The sequence below is a fragment of the Lytechinus variegatus genome, chromosome 3 (genome assembly GCF_018143015.1).
Source record: "Lytechinus variegatus isolate NC3 chromosome 3, Lvar_3.0, whole genome shotgun sequence".
NCBI lineage: Eukaryota > Metazoa > Echinodermata > Echinoidea > Temnopleuroida > Toxopneustidae > Lytechinus > Lytechinus variegatus.
In genome coordinates, this window is record NC_054742.1 from 34,912,933 (window position 1) to 34,940,910 (window position 27,978).

The following is a 27,978-nucleotide window of genomic DNA, read 5'->3' on the forward strand; positions in this document are numbered from 1 at the left end:
TATTGGTATGCAGGCCAGCATGGAGCCTAATGAATTCCATTTTTGTATATATCATAAAAACTTGTAATGTTTATTAAGGATTTTTTTTTGTTATTAATAATTCCACTTTATTGTCTTATTATTCAGAAACTTTTGGTCATGATGATCTTTTATTGAGAATAAGGGATTTAAGATTTTATATTTTTGTAGTCTTATCATTTGATTAAAAAAAATATATATATCTAATGATACCTAATCACATTTCTGTTTTCATTTTTTTTACCTGTGTTGCATATTTTATCAGTAATTATATTTTAAAAGAAAATATATTATTTGCACTGGGAAGACAATGAAATTGTACAGGTAACTAAAGGCCAATGAACACTTTACGACTGGTCCACATCCGATTTAGGAAAAAATAGCAACTTACTCTTTTTCTGAAAATGTGAATGAAAAGTATCTTTTTATTTCGCATACATTCGTAATTCCGAAGGTTCGGTTATTCCGAAGGTTCGTATTTCCGAAGGTTCGTAATTCTGAAGGTTCGTAATACTGAAGGTTCGTCAATCCGAAAACGAAATAAGGTTCGTAATTCCGAAGGTTCGTCAATCCGAAAACGAAATAAGGTTCGTAATTCCGAAGGTTCGTTAATCCGAAAACAAAATAAGGTTCGTAATTCCGAAGGTTCGTTAATCCGAAAACAAAATAAGGTTCGTAATTCCGAAGGTTCGTTAATCCGAAAACGAAATAAGGTTCGTTAATCCGAAAACGAAATAAGGTTCGTTAATCCGAAAATTAAATAAGGTTCGTTAATCCGAAAACGAAATAAGGTTCGTTAATCCGAAAATTAAATAAGGTTCGTATTTCCGAAAATGAAAATAATTCATTTTGGTAACAAAAACGATGCTGTCATTACAAGATTACACGATATTATGCAATGATAGTAATAACGATCGATGATGTGTGTTGGGGCCAAAGCATGTATTTCATTAAGAATGGCGCCCTGATCAAGCATAGGCTAATTTCGATTTTATCTGAGCAATTGCTGCCTATAAGCAAATGGTTTAATTAAAGATGCAGGGGATCAAGTGTGTTGGAAGCGTGCGAGCAACCTCTAGATAATAGGATTTGTATTGGAGGGGATGTCATTTTTAATAACAGCTTCTGCTGGTAATAAAAATAATACTAATAATGATCCTTGTGAGATGTTGAAAGCGCGAATCGCAAGCTGAAACTAGTAGACATTTCATGTAACAAGACGTGAAGTGAGCATTCGGAGCATTTTTTGTAATCGTGAGAAAGATGTGTATCTTTCTAAAGAATTAATGCGAGGGCGAGCTGTAATTTGTTTATATACTGACTTGGGGCCCGTTGCATGAAACTTTTTACCTGAGAAAACTCAGGTTGTTTTTACAGGAGTTTTTGCCCTGTGCTAAAGTCAGTGGCGGAAATCAGACTAACCTTAGTTTTCATTTTTTACCAGAGTTTTCTCAGGTAAAAAGTTTTATGCAACAGGCTTCAGAAAGTAATCTTTTAAGGACTGCATTAAGTGACTCATGAATAGAATATATATCTTACGAACTAAATAATGAGAGCGCGAACCGCAAGCTTAAAATTTGTGATATTCCAACCTGAAAACTGGACATTTCATACTTCTTTTTTTGTAACCAGGAATAGAATGAGTTCCTCAATAAACAATACTTGATGCGAGCGAGAAACGTGAGCCAAATTTTTCCGATTTTCCAACCTGAAAACTGGACATTCTAAGCATTCTTGTAAAAAAAGATAATAATAGCTGGGAGAATAGTTTTAAGAACTGAAGTGGCTTCCCTGGGTAAATAATATCTATATCAATATCATCATTCTAGGCCCACATGAAATTTCCAAAAGTTTGAGCACGTGATTCGCTCGCAACATCTCACAAGGATGCCCTTTTAACAGTATTGACCAAAAAGGTGAATTTTACTTCTTCAGATTTGACTTTTTCCCCCAAACCGCTTGCTCTCTACGCTCGCAGAAATGAAACGTAAATATATAACTTTAGCATGTTTAGTGATCACTTAAAAAATTGTGCTCAATTTAGTTACTACAAAAACACACAACCTCTTTACACAGATGATAATCTAATGGTGAAAATATCCGTTTGCACCAAATTGCCCCTATTGGCCCCTTTTTTTTTACTTTGCCCCCCCCCCCCCCAAAAAAAAAAAACGTTCCGCCGCCATTGGCTAAAACACGCATCGTCTTCATGGCTAACTGCAAAAAGTTCTTAAAATGCCCCCTTTGTTCAGGTCAGAGCTTATATATTTAAAAATTCTGTTCGCGCTTCTTGCTAGCAGTTATTATCTAAATTTAGTTACATAGGCATCTCGCTTTGAAGATCACAAACATATTGCCCATCATATTAACAAAAATATAGCTCGCGCTCGCATTATTTAAAAAGGGTTTATCATGTTATTACATATTTACTTTATTTTATAAGGATAAAGCTAATTATTGACTGTTAGGACTACCCTTTCAAAGAAACAAACAAAAATCAACTTTAAACTGCCGATCAAGGAAAATATGGCTAAAAAAAATCCCCCCCCCCTCTATTTGACGAAAGTTGGATCCGCCGGGAGGGAGGCAGGGGGCATCAAAAATGGAATAAAAAAACAGGGGAATTAATATTTTCCAAAATGGGAAAGTTCCTTTTTCAAAAATAAATATGCCGTTTTTCATGTTTTTTCGAAATAAAATACTCTTTTTAAAGTATACAAGTTAAGTTAAATTTTCAGGCTGGAATATTGAAAAATTTCAGCTTGCGCTTCGCACTCTCATTCGATTGGTGAAATATGCATCCTAAAGAGGTCACTAAATGCTTTCTTTAACAGGTTCCTTTTCTGGTCAGTATGTTTATACTCGCGTTTTGCGCTAGTGTTAATTCTTTAGTTAGATGCACATCTTTTTAATGACAGCAGAAATCTGCTCGGATTTTTAAAAAAAAATTTTCATTTTTTATTGAAATAACCTAAAGTTTAGCTTGTGATTCACGCTCGCAACACCTCGCAATAATGCCATTTTAAGAATAACTGACCACAAAAAACGTTAAACAACTTCACCTTTGAATTTGTTTTACCAAGCCGCTTGCTCATTATACTCTCTCCCGAAAAATAAAGCCTAAATATACATTTTGCCATAATAAGAAGTCACTTCAAAAAAGTTATTCTCTACTTAATCACTATCAAACAGACAATGACTTCAAGCAGATGATAATCTTAAGGTGAAAATATCACCACAGTCCCAATTTTGACGTATGAGTTTCATTTTTTGGCTTTACCCCCAACGAAAATTCGTTCGGCCGCCCTTGCCTTCCCATCCTCATATGATAATTGAACGGCAACAGTGTCCCCCGCCCCCCTCCCCTTGCCTCTGCCTCTGCTTTCCCGGTTTTCATTTTTCGGATTAACGAACCTTATTTCGTTTTCGGATTAACGAACCTTCGGAATTACGAACCTTATTTTGTTTTCGGATTAACGAACCTTCGGAATTACGAACCTTATTTTGTTTTCGGATTAACGAACCTTCGGAATTACGAACCTTATTTCGTTTTCGGATTGACGAACCTTCGGAATTACGAACCTTCGGAAATACGAACCTTCGGAATAACCGAACCTTCGGAATTACGAAGCTTCGGAATTACGAATGTATGCGGTATGATATAGATGTCTCAACGTTAGCATCAAATTCTACTACGTTTTATTAAAAAATCGGGTCGCAAACCAATCTTCAAGTGTGCGGTAAAATATAATAAGTATCATTGTGCTTTCTGTCTGTCTGATTCGTTCAGGAGGGGAGGGGGGAGGGAGGGAAAGTAGCCTTTCTAAATGAGGGGGTGGAGCATACGGGGGAAACGAAAAAGAAGGAAGGGATAAAGAAAAAACGAAGAAAAGTGAAAAAATTGGGGAAGGGAATAGTTAAATAGCTTTAGAAACTATACTGTATGTATACTGTATGCACATAATTATAAAGCATGAAAAGGGGGCATATTTTAAGCATCATTCAAATTCATCAACACTGAAGAGCGAGCTATACGTTTATATTGATCTGTATATGCCTATACCTAGTATGTTTACAATGTATCTAAATACAATTAACTCGCACTGATGCACTTATACTTATTCAGTATTCTATTCATGAATTTGAACATTGGTTAGAATATGCCCCCTTTTCAGATGAGTTACAGGGGCCGTGGGGGCTTCAGCCCCCCCCCGCACTTTTTTCCAAAACCGTGTACTAAAACGTAAAAATGACCATAAGATTGTGATTTTCTGCATGGGCAGCCCCCCCTCCCCCACTTTGAAAACCGTTCCGTGGCCCCTGAGGTAGGGTCACTGAGGCTATCACTAAAAGATTGAGCTCTCACTCAGTGCTCGCATATTTTGTTCAGTATATATTTTTCCTTTTCATGTACTGAGTGCTTAAATCAGTTTTTAGATCGGTGATATAAAACTATATGTATTTTTCTGAGCCTGTGCTTTGCTCACTCACACTTTCAGTGAATTATGGTTTGGGGACCTGAGCCTGGGATCCTCTCACCCTGAAGTATTATGCCAGCTATAGGTAGGCTTATAAACTGGGGTGGAGAGAGTCAGTGGGCCTATGTAGGCCTACCTTGTACCACTGAAAGACTGTTTTCGAAATTTGCCTCCCTGAGGGTCTATACTGCTATATGATAATAATAACAATAAAATCATTCACAACCACATCTTATGTTAAGTCAATATTTTTTTTCTGAAGGCTGGTGTCGATTTAAAAAATTTGGTTTGACTTTGACGGTCTTGGAGGTATGGGTTGACATTTTGCTTCCTCAAAACTTTTGCGGTCTTATCCATACAAGAGGAGGATGTCACCATCACATGCTCTTCCTGAATACGGGCATTCTGCTGATTATTAGGACTGTCCTGTATGTAAGATAAAATACAAAAATAAAAAGGGATATTATATATGAATATATTCACTTTAACAGCAGATGAAGAAATACGAAAAACACCAGTAATGATCGCCTGTAGTCCCTATATAGTCTGAATGTTTTACGAATGAGTAAACTTTATAATTATGTTCTTTTATACTCATCATAACTGATTGATCTATATTACCATAAACATTTATCTCCGCACATTTTTTCCACATCAAACTTAACAAGCCCTTTAGGTTTTTCTTGTGCATGCCCAATTTCTGTAAATTAATCATCTGCCAACCATAATTTTATCATTACCTCTATTTGTCTCAGTTGTGTTCTGTTGATACCTTTGCTTTGTTGTGATAGTTTTGTTCTCATTTCGTTCTTATTATGAATTTAGAAATAAATACTGAATTGAATTTCAGAGCATCATAGGCCTACTCATGATGGACATTATTTCGACTAAATATAAAAATTGAATTGTCCCAACTAAAGTCTTCAAAGAGAAAGAGAGAGAGAGAGGGGGTTGGGGGAGATGTGAGATATATAGGGTCAACATAAATAAATAGGCAGGCATGCATTCACAATTTAATGTGAATTAGAATTATGCCATTACAATACCATACGGTAAAGTATTTTCGTTCCACCCTAAGCTTGACCATTGTTGTTATCAAAGTCTTATTCATTATTCGCATGTGTTCCGGTTGGATTACTTTGCTTGTGGTGGTGTTCTTTTCATGAAATTGGACGTACTCCCTCTTCCGTTGCAAGATCAATCGATAGTTCCCATAATGACGTCACACATTTGAAATTGGTCAACATGGCGGTACAGCACTCTCCGCGTTAATACACTCCAAGGCCCAGCGGTATCGAAATGAAACTCATTCCAACTCAGGAATAGTTGTTACACACTTACTGATTGTTACTATTTCGGGTTAATCAAGAAAAGTGCAGTTCATAAGTTATACAATATAAGGTGAGTATGCAATACCTGTATTACTTGTCAGTGATGGAGAAAATGATGTTTCTGAATGTATTCTAATTGTAAATACGGACGGCAGAGTTCTTACTGTGTGTGCGTGTGTGTACCGGTAATAATGTATTGATAAGTGTTGGTGCGCCGCGTCTAGGCCAGCTGACCAGTGGTATAGTGCTGCCTCCAACATGCTGCAGATCTCCGGCCTGCCGTTGACTTGAGCTGGCTGAGCTCAGGCCTCTGTCATCCGGGACAAGCAGTCCAACTTCATGCAAAGCTAGTCCATGCCAATGAAGCCATACTATAGTATAGGAGATCTATCTTTTATTGCCCCATTGCCCAATTATTGCCTCATTTTCAAAAACCATCGACATGATAATCGTGATATTGCATTGGGAACACCGTTCACTTCATACAGCAGCGCTTTATTTATCTTAACCCACTCATTCAATGAACAAGGTTATAATATAATATAACCTTGTTCTCAGTTATATCTCCATGTGTGACAAAATAAAGGTGGCAATGTTTGGCTTATTTTCTCTTTTTCTTTGGGGCAAATGCTTGATTTTTTTATACTGACAGTTTCCATTAGACCTGTTAATTCATACCACTCGGCTCTTATTTAAATTTGATTCTTTATATCATTTTTTCTTAATTAAAAATAGAGATCAAAAAATGAAAATTTTCTTGCCATATTACTTTCCACCAATAGAGGGCGTACATAAAAATATGCCCAAAATTCAAGTTTTTGAGCGCTCTGGTGAATACAAAAATTATTCCCACATTACTAATGATAAATAAATTAAAACTATATTGAAATTAGTAATTTTGGTCACAAAAGTGATATTTTAATGATTTTTTAAAGTGGGTGCTCTATACAGCATTGGCATACCATAGTCCTACCTGTAGATTCTCCACAGGCCAGATGGTAGCAGTGAACAAGTGTCTTAACCCAGGGAGCGCCGGTCCGTGTAGCGGGCTGGCGCCCAGGAGCTCACCGTGTATTTACCCATACTCACGGGACAAGGCAGGGTAGATTATGGTCAAAATATCTAGCAAGATAAATTATGAAAACAGAAATTATGCACTTACCACGATTATATGGATGAAGGTCTAACGAGTGGCAGTTTTCCTGACATCTGGGCACAGACTGGAACCTCAAAAAATGAAAAGTTCTCTCCTACCGCCATTTTGTTACAATTCATAACAAAAATGGCCGATCGAGACGGGGGTAGAAGGAGAGAACTTCCAGTCTGTGCCCAGATGTCAGAAAAACTGCCACTCTTTAGACCATCATCCATATAATCGTGGTAAGTGCATAATTTCTGTTTTCATAATTTATCTTGCTAGATATTTTTACCATAATCTACCCTTGTCCCTGAGTATGGTCAATTACACGGTAAGCTCCTGGGCTCCCGCCCACGTAGCGGGCTGGAGTTCCCTGGGTTACGCTTTATTCAGTCACACGCACGGTTCCCCATTTCCACCTCCATTCACTTTGTACACAAGTGCGCGTACACAAAACCACGATTTGGCCAACCCATCTTGGGTTTTGAAAATGATTTTAAAAATGGCAGAATAGTCTAGACCTTTATCGCAAATAGATTCACGCAAAGGATCTAACCCAGGGGCTTACCGTGTATTTGACCATACTCACGGGACTAGCGTGATTTATGGTCTAAATATTTCTCCAAATGAATTGTGAAAAGAGAAAAAGTTCTCTCCTACCCCCATTTCGATCAGCCATTTTGTTAAAATTCATAACAAAAATGGCCGATCGAGACGGGGGTAGAAGGAGAGAACTTTTCGTTTTTTGAGGTTCCAGTCTGTGCCCAGATGTCAGAAAAACTGCCACTCTTTAGACCTTCATACAATCATGGTAAGTGCATAATTTCTCTTTTCATAATTCATTTGGAGAAATATTTAGACCATAAATCACGCTAGTCCCGTGAGTATGGTCAAATACATGGTAAGCCCCTGGGATCATGCCATGGGATCGCAAAGGGGGCAATAGCGCCGCTGTTGTCCGGATGCAACCATGCGAGCGCAAGCAGCCGACAATAAAGTGTACGATTTCCATAATGTATCAAAATACGATCGACGCCCGCAGCCTACATTTTGCTCACTTCCAGTAAACGCCTCGTCATATTGGTTCCAGAGTCTAACATCACTTTTCTTCTTAATCATGGGTGGGAGAGATAGATGTGCTGTCTATAGCTGCAAGAATTACCACAGATTTTATGAAGACAAGTGCAATTTTCTTTCATTTTTGCGCACTGTCTGTGCGTATTTTGAGCTGTGCAGCTGCTGTGCGAAGTGTGCTTGTATTGTATGCACGGACAGTGAGCAGGCACTCTTGGCCTAGGGACAGTGTACGTCGGCCAGGCAGTGGAGGAAACTGGTCCCGAATTCCAAGCAATAATAAAATGATCAATAAAACAAATTCTGCAGTAGATTTGATTACTTTATTCTAGTTATATATTTTTGTAATATCAATCGATAGTCAAGAATACATGTTTCATAAATAATTATCTCAATCATGATTTTATTCAGAGTAGGCCTAAAAACCGAGCTGTGTTTTCTTTTTCTCTCCACAGATAGGCTACATAATTGGATATAATTCAGGATCGTGGTCGGATATTCTAAAATTTTATTAGTGGCATGCTTAGACAAAATAATGAATAATGAAAAAATGAGAATAGATGAAAATATATTGAGAGAGAAATAAGCTATAAAAAGAAAAAAGAAATTATTGAGGAAGGTGTTCTGTAAGAGAAGCGACTGAATGCGATGAAATAAATTGAAGATGTAAATGTTGAAATCAGATTTTTATCAAAATAATGGAATATATATCATTTACATGAATTAAATAACCATCTGCTTAGTTTCAGACAAAATAAAATTACAGAGAGGTTGGAGGGATAGGGCCTATACGGGATCATAAAATGTTTCAAATTCAGGGATTTATTTAATCTTTATTCTGCATGTCATAGGCCTATTATTTTATATGTCCTTAATATTATGTATATATATATATATATATACATGTATATATATATATATATATATATATATATATATATATATATATATATATATATATATATATATATATATACAGTCCTTCACGTTTATAATTTTGTGGAGCTCAATAAATCGCTCTCTTTTTTTTTGGAGCTCAATTGAGCTCTTTAGAATCGCTCTCCGTGAGGAGCTCAAATCAATTCATTACAATACATGTATGATAAATTGTAGATTTTTCTTAACATTGTATGCAATAGCTGTGTTAGCTATTACATGTAATTAATCTGTGGTGAAACTAGGCCTGGGTCACGTCAATACGTTTACAAGATGTCGTATAGTAAATTAGGAGGCTTTTATAGGAGGAGATTATAATTTGTTTAACAAATTTTCGGCATTACTATTATATTTGTTTAAGATCAGTATGCTCGATCTGTAATGAAAATCATAAGATCAGTATGCTCGATCTGTACGAAAATCATATTTCATAAGTCAGAAAAAATAATGAGTCAGAAAGAAGAGGATCGAGGGTATTTGAATTCCAGTTCATCGTGGCTTAACCGTGAACCAGAATAGCCTGGTGGTTGAGTCGCTGCCCGGAAAGCAGTAGATGGCAGGTTTGAATCCCGCTGGTTCCAATTTTTTCTGACTTATGAATTATGTCAGAAGAGCGATTCTGAGGAGCTCAATTGAGTTCCTCAAAAAAATAAGGAGAGCGATTTATTGAGCTCCACGAAATTATAAATGTGAAGGACTGTTATATATAGTTTATAAAATGTGGATACATCTATAGGGGTAATCAAGTATCACTCACCAGTCTTACGTACAATGTAGGTTGCATGATCAAGGTAAACTGTCATTTATTGTCAATGAACATAGTATTGTACATGTATCATTATATGAATTGTGTTTTTTGTAAATAATTATTTTATAGTATTAGTAGTTTTCAAAGTCAGTACTGTTGCTATGTTGAATAGCGCGATGTACATGTAGGTGAGACTTTCAGAGGTGCTCCACTTGTTCCTTTTTAGAATTAATAGAAATGATTTAACATGTAAATTGATCAGATAATCAGTTCACATGAATCTGTATGTTAAGGAAATTCCATTTACAAGTATATTTTGTTGACATCATATACATATCCATGTTTTATTGTCTCACATTACTGTCAAAACCAACTGGTATGAATTCATAATCAAAATATTATTTATCTGAGATGCAGCTGTACAGTTATATGTACATGTACATGTACATACATGTAGAGTCATGGTCATGGATGTACATGGTACTATCCTGGCCTTGTCACACATTGTCAGTGGAAGTCAGCTGTTACACTTTTAATGGCTTTTCTTCTGCAGTAAAATGTAAAGTAACTAATAGGCTTTTTACACAGGATTTTCTTAACCCCGGACTATCGCTAACCCCATACTATCCTTAACCCCGTACTATTTATTTTCCTTTTCACACATGCCAAATTGTTTTTGCTAACCCCGGATAAGGAATGCTTGCTTTTTACACACGAAACTCGCTAACCCCGGACTATTGGTAGCTCATGAATATTCACGAGCGCACTGAGGGGTCATTCGGGTCATATCCAAAATCGCTGACTTCTGGCGCACGCTTTTTTTCATCGCCGTGATCGCTGTTCATGAATATTCATTATACTTACCTCTGATTGGACAACAGGGCCGGCTCTGTTGCGGGGCATGAATGGGAGCGCTTAGCCCACTTTCGTTTTACACATGCGATCTTAACCCCGTACTATTGCTCTTAGCACCGCAATTGGTGGGATAACCCTGCTTTTTTGCAGGGCCAAATAATCCCGTACTATAGGTGGGGTTAGCCCACTTTGCAAAAACGCTGTGTAAAACGAAAGTGGGCTAAGCTTAACCCCGTACTATAGGTGGGGCTAAATTGCCATTTAGCCCCACCAATAGTACGGGGTTAAGGAAATTTTAGCCTGTCTAAAAAGGGTATTACATGTCTGTTAAAGAAATAAAGAATTAAAGAAATAAAGTGAATGTGTTCTGCAGCTCAGTAGCAAAATCACCTTTTCACTATTAACAGGATCGTTTCAGTTTGGGAGCAGCTGATTTTTAAAAAGTTCTCAAACTGAGATGAAACATACATGTATGAGTGCCTCTATTTGTCCTCAAAAACCCTGAATCACACCACAATATAGGATAAAAAACTCTAATTAAGATACATGTAGCAATTTATTCGCCAGATTTTGAGAACCATCTGGTAGACGCATTAAGCTTTTGACCAGTTTTCTCAAATTCAAAAATTCTGTTGGCGGTTGGGCTATGCACTTTATTAGTGATTCTAAGTTTTGGATCTTTCTTTTTGTCTCGCTTGCATTGCAGAGCGAGACTATAAGTGCCGCTTTTTAGACGGCGGTGGCGTCAACATCAAATCTTAACCTAACGATATGTTTTTGAAATGATTACTGATTGAACATCCTGCCAGAGTTTCAGGTCACATGACAAAGGTCAAAAGTCATTTAGGGTCAATGAACTTAGACCATGTTGGGAGAATTATTTTTCAAAATCTTAACCAAAGATTGTATTATGTCATTATATGAATGGTGTTTTTGTAAATGATGATTTTATAGTAGGTTTCAAAGTTAGCACTGCTGCTATATCGTGCAATGTAGGCGAGACTGCCAGAGGCGATCCACTTGTTTTTCGTTAAAATCAGCAAGACCTTCATGTACCATGAATGAAAAAACTAAATGCAGTACAGTACATGTAGGCCTATTTGGTATGACTGGCAAAACTCTGCCATGCTTCAGATGGATAAGAAAATCATTGATGTGTTAAATAAGGGCTATTCATACTATACAATGTCACATGTGTATTCAAGTTGTGAAAAACTGCTGGAGTGATAATTTTCCAAGTGCATCAGATTTACAGCCCTTTATAACCTCTGCATCCCTGAATGCCCCATTACACTGTATATCCTGAGCCCCCCTATAAAAGCTTTATACTTTATAGGCGGGGGGGGGGGGGGGGGGAGAGTGACGTCACATGCACTTAACAATGACAGTACTAACCTTCAGTGCGATGAAAACAAAGTATGAGAATCACAATTATGTCAGAAACAGCACTGAAAATTTTAGAAAGATTTGTAAACTTCCAGATAACAAAATGGTTAAAACTCAATTGACGTTCAGCACAAAGTATGAATGAGAATGAGATGTTTGTGGATTATGCTTTGTAGGCATGCCAAAATGCCACCCTGCTGTACCCGGTCGCTATCTAGTGCTTTGTTTTTATCAGTTGCTAAGGCTCGAGATTAAAAATGCCTGGATATTCACCCCGGCCTGTACAAATTGAAAAAGCTTGATGACTATGGTGTAAATTGTTAAAACTGGGAGATGGTCATGTTTATTCAGTCTCAGACCTTAGATAGCAGACAGTTTTTTGTATAATTTTATGTAAATAAACTGATTTAAAGATTCTAAGATGTGATATTCTAAATTTCTAATGTCATGAAAGTTTTTGTGTGATGATCTTTATCTGTCTTCAATTCAATTTCATTTCATTTTAATTCAATTCATTTCAATGTATTTGCTAATAAAGTCCATGAAATTAAACATTACATTTACAAAGAATTATATTCGCAAAGAAAAATAATGATAACAACAACTGTACATTGGTTTGAATAAGGAACAAGCCTTGTGATTAGCTGACCCAATAACATAAAAAGATTTCACATTGATAAAATCAAAATCACTAAACTTCAACGTAAAAGGGGGTGTTGCCTATTTGCCTATTATACAAAAATGTGTGATTTTTGTGCAATATTTTTTCTGTTAAATTATGTGCTATTCTCAAACTGTTCAGCTCCTATTTTATCTTAATTGATTGTTTTTGTTTTATTCATTTCTGCAGATTAGTACACACAAACACTTTGTCATCCTGAAGAGGAAAATACCTTCAAGTGCTACTATTTTAGGTTTCGTTATGATCAAACCGGAAATCAGACAGGAAGAGTATCCATGTACGTCCATCTAATCTGAGAGCACATTAACATTGCATATCTGCTGGATTATAACAGATCAGACACTGCAGAGACACAATACATATGTACCATGTAACAGAAAGGGTTTCCTGTCAAAGTTTTCAGGTTGCATTTTGGTCATTTTCAGAGCATATCACCCTGAAGTGGAAATATCCAACCTAAAGTGCTGCAGGATTTTACTACTTGTGAGTTTACCTCCTTCGGAGGGGCTTGACTATAGACAACATGGCGGGGAAGACATTAGATGACATATTCAATGATGTCCTGAAGCAGGACACTACGTCCAAATTTCAGGCTTCAGAGGATTTGCAGAACTATCTCCAGGACAATAAGAATTCTCTTCACTGTGATAATATGGACAGATTAGTGGATGCCCTAGCAGGATGGGTGAATAGTAGTAATTTCAAGGTGAGTAGTACTACATGTATAAAAAAATCAATTAAGTTATAAATCCTGTTTTGACCTGTGAATGAAATTCAATGAATATGGTCACTGATTTACATGTTTATGGATCTTAGATAAATTTGCCTTACCTGCTCTTTACCACTTCACTCGTTTATGAATACTCCTGCTATGATCCCTTGAAGCCCGTACAATATAAATTCTCGTATGGAGTCATAATCCAGCTAATTTATAGCCTTGGAACAAATGATTTTTAGCAAAATTAAGCGAAAAAATCCTTATAAAGTCATTAAAATATGCTGCATTTCCATTTTCCAGTTCCATTTTCGTTGGTGATAAATAAAAAATATGGATAATCAATAGGGGGAGGGATTGGGCTCTCACATACTGTAGGGGAGACCGGGGTTAGTTGGAACATGGGGTAAGTTGAAACATTGTAATTTTCTTTAAAGCCTGTAAGATAAATTTATGCATTACTGCCCTCAATTTATTGCAATAATAATTCAACATGTTGAATTATTATTGCAATAAATTGATGGCAGTATTGCATAATTTTTTTTACAGGCTTTAAGAAAATTACAATGTTTCAACTTACCCCATGTTCCAACTAACCCCGGTCTCCCCTACATTGGTGGTATGGGGAGTGCCACTTTGACCCCGTTTTTCACTCCTCCATTTAAGTTCTCTTATACTCTGAATGACAAAATTTCTGTTCAGAAGCCATCATTGATTTAAGTTCTCTATACTCTGAATGACAAAAATTCCGTTCAAAGTCACCCCGCTCCATTCACATGACTAAGCCTGAGTCATATCGATTATTTTGAAAACCGGTGTTCGACAGCTCTAATTCGATCGAACATCGATGCATCGAATATTGAAGGCGGGGAAATTTAGTCTTTTGTTTCTGCGTCGATGCGATGCGCTTTGCATATGCACTACGCACTGACGGTATGCGCTGGCGCGTTGGCCGGGTGAGCGTTGCACAAGCAGATGACAGAGCAAAGTTCTTTTGTATTTTCCATGATCACAAAACACACAAAAAAGGCCGGGGACCAAAGCAGAATTCTTCCCAAAATATCTTCAACAATGATATTTGCAGATGACAACATATAAGTTTAAAATGAAACAATAATAAAGACATGAATCACGCAGAGTCGATCCGTATGATTTTCGGTCGACTAGCATTCGCAGTCCATTCACCAGCCCCGTCCGCAGCTCCGTACACTCACTCTCCTCCCGAAACGACAGGCGTGCTTGACGTCAGCACCAGCAAACAAGTGCAATCAACGGAGAGCGCTGTAACTTGCCTGAGATTGTGTAGTTGGATCCAAAATGAGCTCCAAATAAATTTATGGGAATAGATACGTAATTTTCTCTGGATGGTCATTTGAATTGCTATTCAATGCTGATATAATGATTGTGAGAAAAGATTGTGGAATATGAGTTATGACGATGTTCGAGAATTAATCCTGATAATGACAATCCAGTTTTTTAGACGCAATTGAGCATGCGATCAAAATAAATACGAATGTTTCGAATCGAGCCCTAAATTCATCTAAATTATTACGATTTAACAAGATTTTATGGTATACTAAGAATATTGATGATGTCAGCAAAGTATGTTATGTTCATATGGAAGAAATAATACTGGGATTATTTCTATTGTTATTCCATCTCTGGACGTCTCCTCCAAGCTATCAAACGCAATTTTCTCTGTTTTGTCATGTAAAATGTTATTATATGGTGATATTACGAACTTGAACAGAGTTTTTGCATGTAGACAATGTTCATGAATCAATCCTGACGTGATGATTATTTTTTTTAGACAAGTGCACTAGCTCGACTCAAGAAGTCAAGTCGATCGTCATGAGATGTCCGCCATTGAAAATTGAAACGAAATACAAACGTTTCACATCAAGCTCTAAATTCATATTAATGATTATCATATGCAAATTATTGTTAAATATTACGATTAAATAATATTCTATGGTCATGATTTTAATATTGTTCATGAAAGCAAGATTTATTTTACGTTGATCGCGTCAATTTCCGGCCATTTTCTGGTTTGATTAAAGAACAGTACTGCGCATGCACGATCGATGGCCATAACTTCCATTCATGAATTCATCGTGCATAAAATATCTCGGCACGAGCAGACGAGTAAGACTCGAACTATGATCGAAATAAACTTCAAATTAATGGTGAATAGCATCATAATTACTCATTCGGTTTCATTTTGGGGGCAATAGAAATCAAGTAAGTAGTAGTAAAGTTGGACATTACTGATATTTTGATGATTGATTGTGTAAACCAAACGAATCGGCCGGCCGACGTTTTTTTTTTTTTTTTTCGATGCAACGATTTTGCAAAATCTGCACCGGTGTTCGATGACATCGATCGAACACCGATTTTAAAATCGATTCGACTCAGGCTTAATTACACATGACCCCTCTTACACTGTATAAAATCTCCATTCCTCAGCTTACCGAAATTGTCCAGCATGAGCACCGCAAAGCTACATATAGCTGCACGCACGGCTTCACAATTTACCCTTTATACCATGCTGCTAGTACCATGCATGGTTATGCAAATGCTAGCGTGCACCGTATCTCCATTAACGCTGGGGCCCAGAAGGAAAACTCTGCTTGAACCCGGACTGGAAGGTTTAGCAGAAAAATTTCCGGGTCCTGGATCGGCCCGAAACTCCGAGCACTGCTCAGCACTGCCGCTGCAGTGCCAAGAAGCCTGGCCTCACTCGGTGCAGGCTATCGCTAGATTTACATGTACTGTAGGCCCTAGTGCACTTTCGCATCATGCGATGTCAGCAAACTACCGGTACAACCTAAATTTTTGTCCAAATCAATTTCCCAAATATCGATCTTAACCTGATTTTCAACCACATTGGGAAGTTCACATCAGGAAGTCCTTATACATGTATCAGCCTTGTATCAGCCTTGATCCTGATTCCATCGTTCAAATTCTCAGATTTAGGGTCTCAGTACGTCAATTAGATGTATGTGCTGAATTATTTAGCGATTGCATGTACATATATGAGCTGATATCACACATGGAGGAAATGGTCACATTATCTCGCTGTTTACTTGGTATTTTTTCTGAGACATAACAGCTTCCGATCTTTGCTCTTAGCTCTCAACTAATCCAGACAGGCTTGGCCCAATGGAAATCCCCCCAACTCACTGGTCTCCAAGATTCAGTTGGCCCAGCTCCCAGTATTAACCTCCTTACCTTGCAATACCGCGATCCTGTTCCGTACAACCTGTTTTTCGCACTGCCAGATATATTTTTAGTTCCCAAGACCCTGTATTTTAACCTGACACCCATTTCAGGGTTTCGTGAAGCACATCCCCATCTTAATGTAATTTGAGTTCAGGACAGCTTCAATGTACATTTTGTATGTATAGTGTATCTCCTTCATGAATTGTTTTTGGCTACTTGTTTTAAAATGGTTTTAAATCTTTGTGATTCTCATTTTTATGCTCAATACAGCATGTGTTATATTGAGACCTGAATCATCCTGTTTTTTTTTGTTTTTTTTACCAGTGACTGCCTGCGATTTTTTGGCGAAAACCGGTGGATAAAATAAAGAATGTCCCCAAAGACTACGAATTTCAGTCATTTTCAGGCTTCATTTCCTTATCTAGATCTGTATCGAAACTTTCAATATTACATGTACATGTACTTCCAAATTTTCTTATCAGCCAAGTACAGTTTTGAAAATAGTATTACTGAGCAGGATTTCTCAGATTTTCTTGCTTGAATTGGCTTGTACACTGTAATGTAATACTAGTACATGTAGTCCTCATTGCTGGGAAGTAAATGAAAATGCAAACAGAACAAAATTGCTGTGTCCATGAAATATTTACATGTAGGGCCTGTGTATGGACCATATTTCAGATGTTCCTGAATCACTGACTGTTTTATCAAGTTCATCCGTGCATGTTCATGTGCATGTGGCAGTGTTTGAATTCGCTTCTCATACAACGTGTAGATCTAATATATTTGCTAAGGTGTGGTTAAAGGCGCTACATGTAACTGTAATAGAAATGATTTGGTGGTATTTAAAGAGAAATTCCAGTAGTTGCAGTTAACACTGATTTCATGAGAAAGTCTGTAAAACAAGGCTTAAAGGGGAAGTTCACCCTGAAGAAAAGTTTGTTGTAAAAATAGCAGAAAAAATAATAAAAAATATTAGTGAAGGTTTGAGGAAAATCCGTAAAAGATTAAGAAAGTTATTAGAATTCAAAGTTTTGGATTTGTGACGTCATATGCGAGCAGCATTCCTACATAGCGAATGGTAAAAAATCAATGAATTTCAAATTTTGTACGGTTCCTGATAACTTTATTTTGTTTTCTATTTATGATCGGGTGTGAAATGATTTGTCTATTGATATACAAAAGGCACAGTAAAAACCAATTTCAATTTTCTGAGAAAATGACATTTCATATATTTTTTACCATTCGCTTTGTAGGAATGCTGCTCGCATATGACGTCACAAATTCAAAACTTTGAATTCTAATAACTTTCTTAATCATTGACCGATTTTCCTCAAACCTTCACCAATATTTTTTATTATTTTTTCTGCTATTTTTACAACAAACTTTTCTTCAGGGTGAACTTCCCCTTTAATTGCCAGTATATCATCGAGGATCTAGATCTGGTACAGTTACATTCACTGGACTTTGTGAAATCTTGCAATCTACGCTGAAAAATGTTCACACCGAAAATCCCCAACACAGATAAGCGCACGTGGGACAATATATAATTATTGCTTAGGGCGTCGGGCCCGACGCCCTACTTGAATCCCGTGCTTATTTGCTGATTTCTCAGCAATTACACAATTTCTTCCAGAATCCTTTGGCACATGCGTTTTATTTATACAAACAGACACTTCAGTGGTCATTTCATTGGATTCTGTACGAACTCATTTTGATATCGTTACCAAAACTAGCATTTACCTTTAAGTCATAGTGTACTTGAGTATACTATGCCTATTGACCTTGGCATGAACATGGAACATTCCACACTGCTCAAGCTGTCCACTGTACCTTTACATTTATTTCTAAAATTTAATGTGCTTAAGAAAACTTTAAAGCATTACATGTATCAGAGTCTTGTTGTTTTTAATTGTACAGTGGAAATGGAGCACTATGCATGTACTCTCAGTCTGTCACAGAGGAAAATACTGAAATCTCATCAAAAGCTGATAACAAAAAAAAAGTAATTGAATTTCAAAGTTTGGCAGTATCTTGTGAAAAAGGCCTATCCTTGCCATCATGCATATTCTATGGTGAGCTGATGATGTCATGGCCTCACCTTTCCTTTTTTCATGCATGTACATGTATGTACATGTAATCATAATTTTTGGCCATACACTGCATGTGTAGTGTTTCCCTTGTCACAAAATTGTTTCAGCAATGGTTATCTTAGTTAATCAGTAAATTCAGGCCTAATGTTATATACTTATTTTTGATGATATGATTTTGTTTTCTGGGTTGAGTCATTATTTACAGACAGTGTTACAGCATACCGGTATTTTTATTTCAAGTCTACTAAAGTTAGTGGGCTACAATACACCAATTTAAATATGTGGGGACAAAGCCATGTGGTTTGGATGTAGTACTCTTAATACATCCTGTCAAGCATATGTGTATCCATTTGAGTTACATGTACCTGGCAACATCCCCCCCTTTTTTTCAAATTGAACTGTTTATGAACATGTCATATGTTACCCAAATAAAGTTTAAAAAGTCAGCCAAAACACCATCTGAATTGAACTTTTTCATATGAGGAGCCATCTTGGAATCAGACATCTAACCATTATATTTCAGACATCAATAAAAAAAATGAAACATTTTTTTTTTCATTTTATGATTTAAAAATGTTGTTTCAGAAAGATATTTACTTTGTAAGTAGGTAGACGGGATGAAAACACAATTACAATTAAATCTAATACCCAATAATAGAAACTATTCTGAAAGTGTGAGATTTTTTTATTTCACGGTCTCAAACAATTTTTGGGTAATTTATAATGGTCACCAATTCCCACAAAAAGGGGAAATTCATATTGATCTGCATTTAAAAAAGTATGTCTAGAGGTTCAGTTCAGCATGTGGATTTTATTACATGTACATGTACACTAACTAATTGATGGATCTATTTTTTTTCCAGATATCTCTCTGTGGTCTTGAGTGTTTATCATTACTTGTTGATAGAATGGGAGAAAAATTCAAGAGTCATATAGGAACAGGTAACTTTCTTAATCATTATTTTTTGTGTTAATCTTCTAAAAAGTATCTTTCACTGTAAAATAGATCTGCACAATCTCTCTTTGCAAGAACCTGAATGAGTGGTCCTGTTATGGGTGTGATTAAACGGCTGAGTCAAACACATGTTTAACTGCAGTGTAAGTGACCATAAAGGTGACCGCAGACCTTACGACTGGTCTGCAACTCGATTTCAGAATAAAATGTAGTAGAATGTGCTGCTAATATTGAGACTTGGAATATCTTACGGTATAATGTTCTAAATCATCGTACGAATACCTACATTGGAGGTGTCTGTTGAATTGCATCATAACTTTGAAAGTTTATGGATCTGATTCATGAAACTTGGACATAATAGTAATCAAGTATCACTGAACATCCTGTGCAAGTTTGAGATCACATGCCAAAGGTCAATTAATTTTGGCCAATTTTTTTTTTTTTTTCATTACCATCATATCTCTGTAAGTGTATATTAGTCTAGTTCATAAAACATGGACATAAGAGTAACCAAGTATTACTAAACATCTTGTCTGAGTTATAGTAGTTTTCAAAGTCAGCACTGCTGCTATATTGAATCGCGTGATGCAGGTGAGACGGCCAGAGGCATTCCACTTGTTGATTACTACCTGTTTACTTCCGGTAATCAACAAAACAATATGGTAGGGAGATAATTCTCATACTGTACACTTGATCAACAGTGTATTGTATCTTCAGGTCTGCATGCAATGTACGTTTGTGGGGAAATTTCCTGCCAGTATGTACATGTAGGTATGAAGGTCAACAATAAAAGATAATTCACCCAATTTCCTATTTTGCTTCACTTGTGTGTGAGGTCTCTGACCCATTCAATCATACAGTACATGTACATTTATGGAGTTTTAAGTGACTGGCCATTATGTACTGTAGGCAGACATGTAAATAGAGATCATGCAATGGTCAATTCCATGAATTATAGTACATTTGCCAAAATCGTCCTAATTGCTCTTTGTCAAATTCTGGTCAATTCTTTTATAATTGAAATTGTAGCACATGTGCATGAGCGTATGACACGTAACTGGAGACTCTCGAAAGCGTTCTTCAATCACTTTTAGAGCTATTTGAGAATCACCAATTGCGACAGCGATCATTGCTCCAGTTACGTGTTATACACTCATAAACATGTGCTACAAGCCTACAAACACACGCTCCTCAAATTGGCAATAAAATAATGAAAATTAATCGATAACTTCAGTTACACTTAATTCTGCAGCGATCTGTGCATGCATGTACGGTACAGTATGCAAAATGCACATCCAACGAACGTTGGCGCTAACTAGGGCCCTGCACTGATTTACTTTTGCATTCTTTTTCAATTTAATGCGCTGCTAAGCTGAGTAAACTTTTTAATTGCACCAATTTTTGTGGATTGATACTTCTAACTTCTCAGGTAAGCTTTAAAACCGTGACTTAGGCTACATGTAGGAAACACTGAAAAAATACCGTAACTCACTCTCACTCAGTGTTTACAACGTGTACACGTGTACACGACCGAAAAACACGCCGTGTACACGTGCATCAAAAATGGACTTTCAAACCGGGCCTAGTACCCAGTACACAATTCACAAGCTTAATGTTTGGATGTACATGTACAATGCTGATGAAGAAAGAAGAATTCATGGTAACGTGTCATTTGGACTCAAAGCCGGGAGGGGGGGGAGGGAATCAGCCCCCCCCGCAAGATCTTGGCTGCCGATTGAGTGAGTACCGCAAACATTTGGACAGGGGTAGTGTACAGTGAAATCTGCATGGCTGTATGATTAATCTTCTGAAATATTCATAATTATGCTTAAGTAGTTTATGTGTAAAATGAAAAAAAGCTCTAATTTAATAAATACTTCCCCAAGGCCCAAACAGGTAATTTTCTATTCACAGACTCTTTGTACGATCTCAATGGTTTTATTTTTAATTCTTATAAAATGTATTTTTCTATTTTTTTCTTTTGTTTATTTTTTAATGGTAATTGTTGCCAACTTAATTCTGATCATAAACATGGCAAAATTAGTTGATTTTAATCAGTATAAGAAATAATAGTCAATTATGAATTTTGGCAAAATTGTACATGAATTCATGTTTTAGAGCAATTTGGTTCGGACCTGCAGTGTTGCGTAATCTCATAACCGCGAACCTTGGCATCGCAAATAGGGTCTAAAAAGTTGCAGGAGACTTGAAAGTAAAAATCTAGCAAGTGACGCAGTCTAAAAATGTTGAGGGAGGTTTCTGCCTCCCCACCCCCGCCTTAGAGGGCTAACGTTTAAACATCTGGTTGCAAGTAGATGTTCATAATTAAATCTCTCAGAAATGGTTTAAGGAGTACAATGCAACTCTTTATTTCTATTGTGAATGTACGTGAATTACATTACTAGTGTTGATTGTATTTTACAAACTGCATTCATGGGAGTGTTTCAATCAAGATAGCCACCTTTGTTTTATCATAATTTGATCATGAATCTCATTTTCTGTGATTGGAAATTTATGAATTATGAGTCACCACTGTACATAGGAGACTCGAGACAGAGTGAGATAATGAGCGCTAGGCTGAGCATCACATTGAAGGAGCAGTAGAGTGAATCATGTTGTGGCGATGTTTGAGAAGCAGTGAAGTGGTCCCCCATCAGGACCATGATACTGTATCTAGTGTACTACTACTGTACATGATGTAGGCTACATAATGTAAAAAAAAGGAAATATTTGGAATAAGGCTATACAAACAATTCAGTTTATAGATTATTTAATTTATTATGATTTATTTAGTATAAATTTTAATTTGTTTATTTAGCAATTTATATTTATTTCAAGGGTGTAGTTATGTTACCTTTATGTAAGTAACATTAAAGAAAAAAAGAAACTGACAAATTTCTATATTTGAGCAGTTGAGCTGATGCTCATGTACAATGTATAGTGTATGCCCACATTTTTGCCTGAAGTTGGCATGTAATTGCTCTGTTGCACACAAAAAAGTGCCAACATTGTGTTGGTACATGTACTGATGTACAGGTTACTTGGTCTCTGCATCTGTTATTCTGTTCTGCAATAATAAATTAACATGAAATTTAGAGAATGAGGTGTCACGCGCGTAAAACATTCCCCATAGACTTGTGTGTTAAAATGGCACTTTTGAAAAATTCATAAAAAATAAATGTGAAATTAGAGGGTGGAATGTTTACTACCATTGGATAGGATATATATCTGGCATTCCATATCTGACCAGGAAAGGGTAGCGTAGCCAGCTCATTTTAAAAATAAATTGCCATTTATGAAGATAACTATGAATGGATCAAATTCATCGACTCAAACAGTAAAATAGCCCTAATTAGTCCGCCAGTCAAAAAAATAGTTCCAAGTCACTTTTTTATCTTCCCAATTTGGGCGAAGGAAGTTCAGTAGTTACCATTTCTAGAATCAGTGTTAGATTTTGAATCATATTCATACAGTTTTGTCAATCAGCAACATCAAATTGAAAAAAAATTCGAATGGGTTGGGTCGAACGAATATCTTGAGCCCTCCTGATGTAATTAGGCTCATGGCACCTATATTATATGACCTATGAATTTTATTTTATTGAATAGCTACTTTGCTATTCTTTCATATCTGTACACTCACACTAGCACAAAGAAATGCATTGAAAATGCCTATTTTCTATGAAATTACCCATTTTAATGTATTACTCATACATGTTATATTCACTATATGGATGCATACATATCCTACCTGCATACAGCCCAGCAGTGAATGTAATGACAATAGGTCCCTATTAATTGTGATATAAAGGTGTATGTTAATTTTGTGTAGATATCAGGATATCAGAACTGCCTCAAACAAAATTACCAGATATACATGAGATTGAATGAGGAAACAGTAAAAGTATAAGAACATACCACTTTAGTACATTTGCATTTGACCTATTACAGTATTGCTCGGAATAAAGTTGACACCCTCCCGAGGGGTCACGCACCTACCGCGAGACAGGCGTGAACCAAAAAATTACCGCCAGCCAATTTCACGTGTGAAATTCCCGCGGTAATTCCCGCAGGCCGCTGGCTGAAGAGAGGCCCAATTATCACGTCAAACACGAGATTTTAGTCAGATCTGATCACCATTTGTCCATGTACTTTTCGCCTCAACACTAGACACTTTTTGGTAAAAACAAGACGCAATCTCAAGCGATCCCGATGCGATCCCGTCAGTTTACTGACGGATGTTCTATTGTCACTTGGTCTATTTATCAGATGGGCTAACAACATTATGGCTAAACCCACTTTGTTCAATTCTCTTTTAATCTACCATCCAGTCATTTGCACTTCAAAATATCAACCCGATAGACAGTAGGTTGAAAAACTGCCTCGAGCGCGCGCATCAGAAAAATTCCCGCTAAAAATCCATGTGCCCAGTTCCTGACCGAGTGACCCAGTTATTGTGACATCTTTGGCTTAAAGGACGAGTAGATTCCCTTTCCACTGTTTATTAAGCTAGCTAAAGGTTTATTTTTCAGTGTATATGTTATCAATGACGTCTTCCGTTTAAAAGGAGTAGATAATAATTTATGTCTTTTATTTTTATCTCCTGTTCTTCAATTCTGTAATTTTAATCAGGTACGTATTTCATTCAAAGAACGAATATTTTCATCATTTTTCTATTCATCATTCAAAGAAGATTCGCTTCCCATCATAGGCGGCGGAAGCCAACAAAAATAGGAGGGGTCCACCTGAAATCTTGTGATGGACGCAGTTAAAAAATTTGACAAGAAAAAAAAAGGTTATCAACTAAAATTTTAGAGGGGAACCATCCTCCCACCTCAAATTTAGGGGGATCTGTCCCCCCCCCGCCGCCTATGCTCATCGTTTTCTGTTCATTGTTTTTTTTTTATTTTTAATCAGTAATACGTCGTTTATTTAAAGGACGAGTAGATTTGCTAACCATCATATTCTGTTTATCAATTCTGTGTTTTTTGTTTTTAATTTCATCACTTACGTTTTTATTCAAAGTAGATTCGCTTTCCATCAATTTTCTGTTCATGAATTATGTATTTGTATTTTTCTGTTACGTCGTTCATTTAAAGGACGATTAGATTACCATTATTTTTCTGTTCATTGATTGACTTTTTTTCATGTAATCGTTACGAAGTAATCGTTACGAAGTCAATTCAAAGGACGAGTTTAATTCAGATTTGAGTTTTATTATGAAGTTATGAAATAGAGATTTAGAATTAAGTCAGAATAATCATACATTTAAATAAACAAAACAACCTATGAGATACGAGATCTACTCAGAATGGAACAGAGATTACTAGATTTGCTAACTATCATTTTCTGTTCATCAATATTTTTGTGTTTTTCCATTACTGACGACTTTTATTCAAAGAAGATTCGATTTCAATCATTTTCTGTTCATTTATTCTGTGTTTTTTTTTCATTCAATCACTTGCGTCTTTTATTCAAAGAACATTCGCTTTCAATCATTTTTCTGTTCAATTCTGTATAGTTTAATTGCATCGTTCACTGCAAGAACGAGTTGATTACCTTCATATCATTTTTTAGTTCCATCAATTCTTTTCATTGTTTCATCAGTTAAGTCTTTTATTTAAAGAAAAAAAAAACGCTTTCCCTCATTTTTCTATTCAACGATTCTGTATTTTTATTTTATCTGTTACATCGTTCATTCCAAGAACAAGTAGATTCACTTTCCATCATTCCGACGTTCAGAGGACGAGTATATTTGCTTTCCATTTTCCTGTTCATCAGTTCTGTGTTTTAATTAGTTGTTTATTCGAAGAACTAGTAAATTTGATTTCCATCATTTTCTGTAAAATTCTATACGTTTATCGGTTACGTCTTTTATTCAAAGATGATTCACTTCCCATCATATTTCATTTTATCGCTATCGATAACACATGATTTTATACCCCAAAAAGATTACTTTTCAATATCATCATTCGTATATTATTTATTCTCATTCAATTCTTATGTCTTTCACTTTGTTTTCTTCCTGTTCTTCTTTCTTTACCTTTATCACCTTCACTCGTTCATTCAACATATCATCCGTTGCTTCTCTTGTATCCTTATCTTCTTTATCCTTCATTCCTTCTCCTCGCCGTCGTCTTCTTCCTCTTACTTCTCCCTCTTTTCTCTTCGATCGGCCATCTTGAACCCCCCTTCCCGGAAAAAGAAAACCCGCAAGTGGCCCTGCTTTAAATGCCTAGCATCAGCACTTTCTGAAAAATCTTATTCAGTCCCCCCCCCCCTTGCATCTTCCTTAAATATTTTATATGCCTGTTAGTGTTACTCTGTTCCCTTTCTCCCCGTTCATCATTCCAGCAACAGCCTGCCCCTGTAGGCTATATCGTCTTTTTACGCCCGCCCGTATGAAGGACACACTCGGTGTCCGTCTGTCCGTCCATTCGTTAACTTTTCCTTCTCAACATGATAACTCCAGTTCAACTTACCCGAGGCTTATATTATTGGTGTGTATATGATCCGGGAATTCTATTCCTTTTGAGGTCAATTAAGTCACTACCTTCCAGTTTTCTTGCTTTACCAATATACTCCATTTTCCGTGGCACAAAACATTGACAAAATATCATAAAAATGTTTATGGGAAATGTTAAAATCATATAAAAATGGTTTTCTCATTACTATAAAACATTTCACTTACGTTATAGCTGTAACGTAAAAAAACATTTAAAACATAATTCCCTATAAATGTATTTCAGTAATATTAATAAAATGTTGCAATGGTATCTTTTTATGAATTGACTCGTTTTAATCCATGTGCATATCAATTATCTCTTGCTAATATGTTTATGTATATTCATTTTAATGTTGCCCTGTGTATTGTTCGTCTATATAGAACAGACAACCAGGAATTATTGCAATTGTTTCTCTTTTTATCGACAACAGGTGATTTTTATCCAAAATATATGATAGATTTTCAATATCATCCTCATGACCATCATCGTCACCCTCATCAACACTCCGGGCCCCAAAATGCCAACTATATTGGACAATTTGGGGGTGGGTATTCATGGACTGTCTTAATACATGTTCTTTTCAAACAGTTACACAAAAGATCAGATGTGTAACTTACAGCCTTCTCATTGTTTGCTGTTCTATAATCTTCACACCTCTATTCATTGTCCACAAAAAGCGCGAGACGGTGTAATTAATTGACCCCAGTTAAGTTCACATACAGCTAGGGTTGTTCAATTCAACCACGTTTCAAGAGTAATTAATATACATGTACGAGGACATCATTCCTGATCTATCTATCTGTCTATATAAATAATGTACACGTTCGATAGGGAAGATTGATACTGAAGAAATAAAACAATGTAAGAGTCTTGTACCGTCATATTATAAACCCCTCAAAAAAGTTCCGCAGCTCAAGTTTGAGTGCTAATAAATTTCTTAGTGTGCCATCATCATATGTAAAAGTGGTATCATTGGAAAGTATGATTATTCCTCTTTACGATCATGTGTCATTTGTAATGCCAGAGTTATCATGAAATACACAGACATGATATTAATATGCAGCAATGTAAAAAATGAAATGTTGCAAAATTCGTTGCCATGTCATGTTTGAGTTCTGCAACTCATACTGCAAGTTTTAGTGCTAATAAATTTCTTAATGTGCCATCATCATGTGTAAAAGTGATATCTTTAGAAAGCATGATTATTCTTCTTTACAATCATGTGTCATTTGTCATGCTAGTGTTATCATGAAATACACAGACATGATAATACGCAGCAATGTTAGACATGAAATGTTGCAAAATGCGTCGTTTGCAATAGCGAATTTCCAATTGTTTCGAGGATGGACCGAGTGCATTCACTGTCACCTGCATGGTGGAAATTCTATAGAAATTGAGACTCTTGTTGGAAATCAATGCATTTTGCAACATTTCACTTCTGACTTTTCTCGATGTTCAGGGTGACTGCATATTCCATGATTACATAATCACAGCAAATGGCATGTCATTGTAAAGAAGAATAATTCAGCTTTCCAAAGATACCAGTTTCATCTTTTATACTTCATTAACCAAAAAGATATCACCCCCAAAACGAGTTGCAAAACTTTTTTTGAGGGGTTTATATGTGTGTCTGATGGAAACGATTGAAGTTAAACAGAAGAAAAGGCGAGATCAGAAAGGAAAGAATGATCTGAATAAATAAAATACTTAAATTTAAAGGTACAAGCCTATAGGCTTGAAAGAGATTGAACAAGAACGGTAGACGAATACAAAGACAATAACAATTGATAGTGAAGACAAAAATAAAGAATAGAACATACATGTTTCGAGGTGTCGCACCTCGTC

The 27,978-nt window shown here is 36.3% G+C and overlaps 1 long non-coding RNA gene across 1 annotated transcript; it reads left to right on the plus strand.

The window, feature by feature from the left end:
* Positions 1–5,706: 5,706 nt before the first annotated feature.
* On the plus strand, positions 5,707–19,583 carry LOC121410865. Its single transcript, XR_005969385.1, has 3 exons — positions 5,707–5,897; positions 12,815–13,352; positions 19,537–19,583. It is a non-coding gene; the product is annotated as an uncharacterized LOC121410865 (long non-coding RNA).
* The last annotated feature ends 8,395 nt before the right edge of the window (positions 19,584–27,978 follow it).